At 43.9% G+C, this 8,074-nt stretch overlaps 1 protein-coding gene across 4 annotated transcripts in view; it reads left to right on the forward strand.

The window, feature by feature from the left end:
• C4H8orf48 (chromosome 4 C8orf48 homolog) overlaps positions 1-6,475 on the forward strand; it is a 115,596-nt gene extending 109,121 nt beyond the window's left edge. The window contains exons 1-6 of one of the 4 annotated variants that reach the window (XR_003398407.1): positions 27-209; positions 900-971; positions 1,709-1,770; positions 4,386-4,524; positions 4,960-5,098; positions 5,720-6,475. The gene's annotated coding sequence lies outside the window, so the exon portion shown is untranslated. Of the gene's footprint in view, positions 1-26; positions 210-899; positions 972-1,683; positions 1,771-2,817; positions 4,065-4,385; positions 4,525-4,959; positions 5,099-5,719 lie in introns of those variants that run through there. The other 3 variants (XR_003398405.1, XR_003398406.1, XR_003398408.1) reach the window with 3 other exon arrangements.
• Positions 6,476-8,074: the final 1,599 nt, after the last annotated feature.

Genomic DNA, 8,074 nt, shown 5'->3' on the forward strand with positions numbered 1-8,074 from the left:
CGTGGCCCTGAGGACCCCGGAAGCTGCCCCGGCCACAGTTTCAGCAGTGCGCATGCGCGGTGGCAGAAGCGTCCAATCAGAGCCGCAGTGCCGCGCCGCGGGTCAGGCATGCGCCCTGCAGCCGGTGGCGCGCTTGTGACGTCATCAGCGGAAGCGCTGCGCCGCCATTTCCGGCTGGAGGCTCCTCCGCCTGCCAGCGGCGGTTAGAGGTGGGTTAGCGGGAGGGGGTGCCGAGGGCTTGGCTGAAGAACTCAGGTCTGGCGGTCGGGCTGGGCTTGTGGGGAGCCTTGTAGCGGGCTTTGGGGGCCGGTCGGCCGGGCGGCTCGGCTTGGCAGGCGGCTGGCGCCGCGTTGCTGCGGCCCGCGGCAGCTCTGAGAGAGGCGTTGGCTTTGCTGTGTTTGTTTGGGGGCAGTGGGGTGCGGGGTGTCTCGGCGTTTCTGGGGGCTGGGAGCGGTTTGCGTGGCTCCGCGGTGTCCCCCTGGAATCCTGCCCTTTGTTCGAGTGTTAACTCGGCTGGCTGCTGCAGGGGTGAAGCGCTCATAAATACTTTTTCCTCTCTGTAGTATAAATTTTTGTTTTGTTTCCAGAGAACCTGTATTTCCTTACTGCAGAGCATAATAGGAAGTTTTTGGTGATTTCTGAGATGCAGGGTGATGCTCACTCTTTTTGTTTGAGGGACAGCTGTTTCTACTGAAAAATCAGTTCTTCCTAAAGCTTGGATAGCCACTGATGGGTTTCTACGAGAAAAGTACACTTGTAAGAACTGGTTGTGTGAACATCTGTTAGTGCTGAGCTGGTGACTAGTACCAGAGTTCAGACTCAAAGCCTGACTTTGACTGTTCTGTTAAAACATGTAGCAGGGCTCACCCAGAGGGATTTTCTTTCTGTGACTTCTCTAGGCACAGAGACAAGCCGCAGGATGGATTTTCTCCTGGCACATCCTGAGTTTCTCACCCAGCTCTTCCCAACAGGTATGTGTCTTCATGTTGGTACTGTGCCTTGCTGCCAGAAGGGTGCGTGCGCTTAAATGATGTTATCTCAGGCTACCATTGCAGCTTCTTATGTTTTATTTTGTCCTGGTAACAGTAGCCTGTTCTCTAGGATCAATGTGTTCAGTTTAAAGAGTTGTGGTCACTTCTGTGTGTGTATTTTACATTTTTGCAGGGACATTATGTATATTTCCTCTTATCCTTCTCTCCCTTCCCTCTTGCTTTCAATTTTGTATAATATTACAACCTCTAATTGCAACAAATAACTGAATAAAGCAACAATTACAGTAAAAATAAATATTTATTTGTGACTGTGATCCTTTAGAAGAGAAACAAACACTGTAAAGTGGTTTGTAACCTTTCCTAATGAAATCTCACATTTTTCATGTTGTTCCTAAAAATTATTTAATTTGAAAGCTCAGCTTCAGACTAAGAAAAAAGTTCTCTTATTTCTAATGGACAGGCTGAGAGCAGGCTCAGTGGAAAAAGGTATGTATGGCTTCGCATCAACTTGTTAGTTTTTCTCACAATTGTTGTAATCCTTTCCCTCAATCATACTTTATGTAGAAATATATACTTACAGCAATGTACAGTACATATGTGAGCCTTTATTTGGTAAACAAGTAAGATTCTTGTTATTTGTAAAGTAATACTATTTCCTTTTTTTTTTTTTTAGTGCTGTCACTATGCCTAGCCAGAATTTTTGCATTGCGTTATAGAACAACTGAAGAAAAGGCCTATGTAATCACAGCTGCTGCCAAAACATGAAACAGAATTCATGGTAAGTGGGTTTTTTTGGAGGCTGGGGATGTGTGTGTGGGGCTACATCTCATGAAAAAAGTTGGAATGTAGACAAAGCGTATTGCTTAGACAGTCAAGAGTTTTGGTTATTTGTGTGTTTTGGGGGGGCGTGTGCACTGCCTAATGAATTACTCTTGTAAAGATCTCAGTGCTAGAAAATCTACAGGTATTTCTTTAGTTGTTCCTGTGTATCTTATAGTTAAATCTCACTGACATCACAGTCACGACGGTGATGTCCCTTTCTCTACTTTGCCTGTATTTCCCCAGAAGCTTGGCACTACAGCATTTATTCAGCCCACATTTCCTGCCTGCATGCGCCCCAGTAGTATCATGATGTTTAGGACAGAAGAACATGATTTCTGATTTCATGTGCATCTTCACCTTGTTTTGGTATAATGTTTAATTTTTTTTTCTCCTTTCCTGTGGATTTTGTTGCAGAGTAGGGATAGAGGATACACTGGTATGCTTAGGTTGTAATACAGAATACGGGAGGTGTCTGGTGAGCACAGCGAGTTCTGGCATTGCATTTTGTTATGTCCCTTGCTTACAGCACAGCTTTTATTTTTTGGAGCATGTGGCTTGTGTGTTGCCTTGCTTCACTGAAGAGTTTTCTCTACAGGCTACAGCTATGCTGGCCTTGCAGGCTGAGTGAAAGCCATTTCTAATGGAGAAGCAAAACCATAAGCAACAGTGAGTGGAAATGGGGAGTAATGAGTTCCAGTAGTTGCAGTGGTGGCTTTATGAAATCCCTCGGAGTGGGGGGACCATGAACCAAAAGACTTTGCTATATGGATTCCTACTAAAGAATAAAAGTATTAAATTAAGCTAACATTTTGGAAGGTATAAATACTTAAAAATGTTTGGTCTCCCAAGGTGAAAGAGGTTGCTAGAGCATGTAGTGTCATCTTTTTCACTTGGAAGAAGAGCTGAAACTACTTCCAGTGAATTTGTCTTCCCCAGCTTAGCTTGTGGGGCTGTCTGAGTGGGAATTACACAATAGATCTCTTGGCCTTTAGGAGGAGTAAGTGAAAATATAACTACTTCTGTGTTAAAAATCTCAGCTGAGGGAAAGCGTGTAAAAGTTGTGCTGATGGCAGTTACGACTTTGCTAGAACAGATCTCATTGAGGATCGTGGGAGAGGAAGCTGCTTTGACGTCTCAGACTGCGATGTGGTTTGTGTTCCAGGGCTTGGAGGCAGCAGTAGGCAAAGGGGAATAACTTAAGTGGCTGCAGTGTAACCCTGGCCAAAGTCGCCTTTAATGTGCACGAGTTGGAGGTGGACTAACCTACAGGACTGTCATAATCCTGGGAAAAATAACTCACTGGGGAAGCCTCCCTGGCTTAACTGGCTAAATGAAGAGTTGCTTCAAGCTGTGATTTATCTGTGGGGGTGCCCCTTAGATGAGGTTCACTGAATTGCTGCCATTTGTGCTCTTAAAGGTTTTTGCCTGCTGTCTGGCACATGCTATTAGACTCATCATGTTTCCCAGGACAGTCACATAGTGAGAGGAGAAATAATTCCTATTCTTGCCCGTGAGTTAGTGTGTGAATATTTTATTGACTAAGCTAAATGCATGTCTGTGAGCTAAAGTAGAGACACTCCACATCCCAGTTTGCATTCGGAGCCCTACAAGGTTATTGACCGTTTGTTCTCTGTAATCCTGGCATGTTTTAGAAAGGATTTTGTAATCGTTGTCTTCAAAGCAGAAGATAAGAAAGGAATGTTGCAGAATACAGAAGTGTGATTACAGCTGAGAATCTGAGAAGAGCAAAGCCTTAGCATGGGAGACAGGCTGCATAACTTAAAAAGCAAAGGCAGCGTCTAGCTTTCAAAATAAAGCTAAGAATAGAAGGGGAAATCTCAGCATGAAGCTGGAGGATACATTTTACAAGACTCTCCTGTGCAAACATGTCTAATCATTCATTGATTTGTCTCCCTTTTTTTTTCCTCTCCACATACTGCATGATCATTTTAGGTGATTACAGATGAAACGTAAAACAACAAAGCTGAAAAGTGGATTATGCAAAGACTACAAAGCCATTTGATATGAAAAGCAACAGAGCTCTCAAAGAGCCTGCCTCTTCTGTCAGCTTGATGACATCCAGATATTCTTAGAAAACACTGAACTAAACTCTTTGGCAGGGCATTAACTTTGCCCTCCAGGCTTGACTGGTGATCAACCCCCGAGTCAGAGATAAGCTGACCCTAACAGAGGTGGATTGCAGGAACCAGCTGAATGCAGCCCTGTGCTCGACAAAGAGACAGAATTCAGGTGCAGATGATCCAGGTTAGCATGCTGTTGTTGAAAGCTTTTAGGACCTTTCAAAAGTGTTTTTCTTCTCCGTTTTGGTTTAGCATAATGTCCATGTGGCAAATCCCTTTGAGGTTGTTAAACTTGTAATTTCATTTCAGTTTAACGAGCACCATCTGTTATCAGCTTCTCAAGACTGCATGTGGTCACAAAACTACAAGTATTTAGAGACACACACTTCAAAAAGCAAAGTGGGGGAGAGGTCAATAGAACTCTTCAAGACACTCTCAAATCTGTTTATCTCAAATTTTGTATTTTTTTTCTTTATCTGCTTCCTCATAGGGTGTCTGTCACCTACCAGATAAAGAAGATGAAACAGCCTATCCACAGCAAACCTGACAAGTACACTAGATCTCCGCTATATCACGAGCATTTGGTTGAAGATGAGCATTCAGGTGTCTCTTCCCATGCACAGAACAAGGTATTTAATCAGTACCCAGCCCCTTTGTGTTGTAGGGAAGCCCTAGTACAGCTGCTGATCTCTGCAGTGGATTGTTAGCAAGAGTGCTGTATCTCAGTTCCCAGCTGCAAAGCAGACTCCTTTACATCCACTTTTAGAATGATGAGCTGCTTCATCATGCTGCTTTGATGCTTCAGCGTGAGCTCTGAGCAGGCCTGCTAGCCCCGTAGCCACTGGTTGAACGCCAGTAATTCATGGGCCAAGGCAGTTGTGTGTTACGTTCCACTGATATGTGTTTCAGCCTAGTGTCAGGCTTCTGGGAAAAGAAATGTACAGAATTCTGAATCTGTGCACTTCAGGGGCAGTAAATTGAGAAGAATGGCTGAGTGACTGAATTCCACATGACTTCTATTCACATTTGTCTTCTGTGTATTTTTTTATTCTCTCTCATTCCAGACTCACCCCCTAGAGAAAAGTATGACTGCAGTGTACTGTATTTCATGAGTGGTGATATATTCAATAAAAATAAAAATTCACACTGTGGAAGTGGGCTTCACAATCAACATGCCTCTGAGCTACCCCCTGGATGTGACGGGTCAGTTCATGCCTTTGTGCAGGGTATTTTTTTCTAGCCGCATTCTCTGTGCAATCCTCTTCTTAAATTGCTTTCTCAATGTATTGGAAATGGTTCTGGTAATACAGTAGTTCACTGAAATTTTTTCCTAACTCCTGACTGACACTGGGCGCTGTTGGAGTAAGGAGAGGCAGCCTGTAGGCAACCCTGCTTACCTACAGCAAGCACTTGCACAAAGAAATCGCCTCTTCAGCCCACCTCATATCTACTTTGGAGGGTTTTGCTGTTAACCTGCAGATTGGGTCTTTTTAAAGACTGAATGCTGCGTGCAGTGCACTGTTTTCCCACTCTTTTAAAGATGATTTATTTCTGTCCTTCAGTTAGGTTGGGGGCAAGAGGAGAAGGGAGGGCTGGCTGACTATTGCTCTTGTTTTAAAATTGCACGTATCTCCAAAGGTAATGAGGTATCTTATTTCCTTCAGCATGGATAGTTATTAATACTACAATTCCTTTGTGCCTGTGCAAAAACATCTGTGGTTTCTGTGCAGATCCATTCTACTTAGAGGAGTTTGTCTTAATCTTGGCAGCTCAGGGTGATACCAAACTTCTACCTTTTAAATCTTGCCTATAACGGACTTGCAGGAGATGCTGGGAAGGGCCTTCCAGGAGTATATGAAGACAACAGCTTTGACTGCATCCACTGAAGTACCTGCAGCCAAGGACAAGAATGAATACCTGCTTGCCTGTGGGTCACGTGGTGACACTCACATAGCCTTCTGCAAACAACCAGGCTTGAGCAGAAGTGTATATTTGTTCTGTAGACATTACAGAAAGCATACGTTACTCATGTAAGCCCATGGTGCCAGGGCTTAAGGCTTAAATTGTGGAGGAGGGGAAAAAAAAGGCTTAAAGTGTGAAAGCCTCAAATCCTCTAGGGCAATCACTTTCATTCCAACACCATTAAATAATTAAGGGTCATTTCGCCAGAGTGAAAAACATAGATGTATTTTGACTGTACATTTTTTGTTTAGTAAATTAATAGTAATTTAGCTTACTTGCCTAAGGAGAAGAGAGAGGAATTTCCTAGCAGTCTGCCAGCCTGTTACTTGCTGTGTATCATTGAGGTTTGTAAATGAAGATAACCCCATGCACCACTACCTGCTGTGGCTGACCAGCAGTTTTGCAGAGGACTTGGGGTCCTTGTAGACACCAGCTGTGGAACAGGGAGATGATCAGTGCTGGTGAAATACCTGGAGGGCTCTGTCTGGGTCTGATCTCTCCAGTGTGAGGAAGAGTGGGATAGACTGGTGAGAGTCCAGTGAAGGGCTGTTAAGGTATCAAGTTGCAGGACTGTCATACTAGTGGAGTCTGAGAGCTGGGACTGTTTAGCCTGGAGAAGAAAAAGCTCAGGGAGGAATCTCAATGTGTGTAAATACCTGCTGTTCAGACTAAAGATGAGTCCAGACTCTTCAGGGTGGTGCCTAGTAAAACAAAAAGTAGTGGGCACAAACTGGAATACAGAAATAAAAAAAAAAAAAAAAAAAAAAAAAAAAAAAAAAAGCCCAAAACCCAAACCATAGGGAGAGTGATCAGGCACTGCAGCAGGATGCCCAGAAAGGTTGTGGAACATCCTTGGAGATACTCAAACCCAAGTGGACAGAGTCCTGGACAACCTGGTCCAGGTGACCTTGCTGTGCGCAGGGTAGACTACACAGTCTCAAGGTCCCTTCCAACCTCAACAATACTGGAGTAAGCACAGGGTGTTGTCTGTCCGAGAGACTGGTCTTCTCAGCTGTTATTTGCCATTTTTGGAAAATGTTTTAATTTGCTGTGTGGACACTTTTTATCCAGCATCCAAGAAACTAGTCTTTGTTTACTGGCTAAACTGCCATTATATTGCATGCACTGCATGCATGTGGAAGTCATCCTTGATTATAAAGGGATTGCTTTCTGCCTCAACTGCCCTAGCTGACATTCACTAATTGAGGAGCAGTGTGCTTTTCTTCCCAGTAGTGTATCTGCTAATGTCTTCCCTACAGAGTTCATTCAGCTGAAACTGACTGCAACAACTGCTCTATCTGTTGTAGCTTTTAAAATCGTAAGGACATATGCCTTTAGCCTACCAGTGCAGATTGTCTTTCTGACAATCGATCAGACCTGTTTTTCCTCTGCGCCCTTACATACTTAGTAGCTGCATATTCTTTTCTCCAGTTCTCTAGAATGGTTTTCTTTACTTACACATCTGTTTCCACTGAACCTGTTAGAGTAATGGCTTTAAGCAATAGAGAACAGCCTGTAGTTGTTGGGTACTCCCAAGAGCCTTGTGTCTCTTGAGAAAAGCATTTCTCAAGCAGAGGCCAGTCTGTTCTTTCATCTGAGAAAGTGAGTGCTCACATCCATTCAAGCTGTTTAAGGGAGCGTGCAATTACCTTGATCCTCATAATGGGGTCTAGGAAGAACATTCTGGCTGCATGTAACAATGTGGAGCTTCCATTCACAGAGACCCTTACCAGGACCACCTTTCCTTTAATTACAAAAGAAGGGAAATGCCTTTGCTGTGGAGGTACTTCTGAGGCTGATGTACTGTCACAAGGAGGCACGTGAGAGCTGTAAATAACAAATGTTGCAGATACATTGGGGCAGGAGGAGGAGGACTAGTACTGACCCTCTCTGCAGAGTACAAATAGAGTCCTCCTGAGAGAACACTAAATGTTATTGATACTAAATGATACTGATACTGTGTTTGTCCTGGTAGGCTTAAATACTTCCGTTCTCTTAAGATTTATCACACACCACTTTTCTGTTTGGAGATCTTAAAAGACTTATCTTGATTCAGAGATTGGGTTGTTCCTTTTGCATTTGAACCATCCTTTTCAGCAGCTCTTTCTTCAGCTGAGGGAGCTTCTTCAGCCTGACTACAGACTTCTGGTGCAAAAGGAACTGTAGAGCTACAGCGTTAGCATTGGTGGAGAGCTTCATGTAGGCATGCCTGCTTGG

This window comes from Athene cunicularia (genome assembly GCF_003259725.1).
Source record: "Athene cunicularia isolate RWA chromosome 4 unlocalized genomic scaffold, athCun1 chr4_part3, whole genome shotgun sequence".
Lineage (NCBI taxonomy): Eukaryota > Metazoa > Chordata > Aves > Strigiformes > Strigidae > Athene > Athene cunicularia.